The sequence below is a fragment of the Argiope bruennichi genome, chromosome 3, assembly GCF_947563725.1.
Source record: "Argiope bruennichi chromosome 3, qqArgBrue1.1, whole genome shotgun sequence".
NCBI lineage: Eukaryota > Metazoa > Arthropoda > Arachnida > Araneae > Araneidae > Argiope > Argiope bruennichi.
In genome coordinates this window covers 54,599,553-54,600,305 of record NC_079153.1, presented here as the reverse complement: position 1 = coordinate 54,600,305, position 753 = coordinate 54,599,553, and positions in this window count along the sequence as shown.

Genomic DNA, 753 nt, shown 5'->3' with positions numbered 1-753 from the left:
GAATATTATTTATATACCTATTTTCATTTTATAGTTATCATGTTAAATTACATTGCAATAATCGGACAGACAGACTGCTTCTGATTGGATTTTGCTAAAAATTTGATAGAAATCTACAAATATTGTCTAAAGATTGTATACCAAATTTCAACCGTTTAGCTCAAAGTGTTTTTAGTTTTCTTTGTCACAGACAGACGGTCGGACATTTTCTAAAAGTGTGTTTTTCGAACTCTGGGTCTGAAATGTGAAGATTCGTTAAAATTTCGAGTGCGAATTGTTTGATAATTACTGTACTTTCTTTATACAACTTATACAAGAAAGTAAAAAAGAGTTTCTATTTAAATCAAGTCGCAGTCATTTAGCTCTATCAGCTCGTTCTATCTAATATATATTTTCTGTTTAAAAAACATTAACATGAAATATTAAAAAACACTGATAATGTTAAAGGATTTGTGGTTTCAACACCTATTTTTCATGATGAAGCATTTGATGAAATCCATTATCAAGTATTTTTAAAATAAAACATTTAATAACTGGAAAAAATATGTTAATCATTGTAAAACATTACCTGCCATTTTCCTTACTTTTCTGTTGATTTGTTTACATAATAACACTTTAGATGATTTTCTATAAATTATTTTACGTTCAAATAATTAAGTTAGTTGTAATTTGTCAATGTTTCTGATAAATCAAATAATAAACACACAAGTAGTAGGAAAAATGTGAAACTTTATTTACAAAATGAGAAAATGA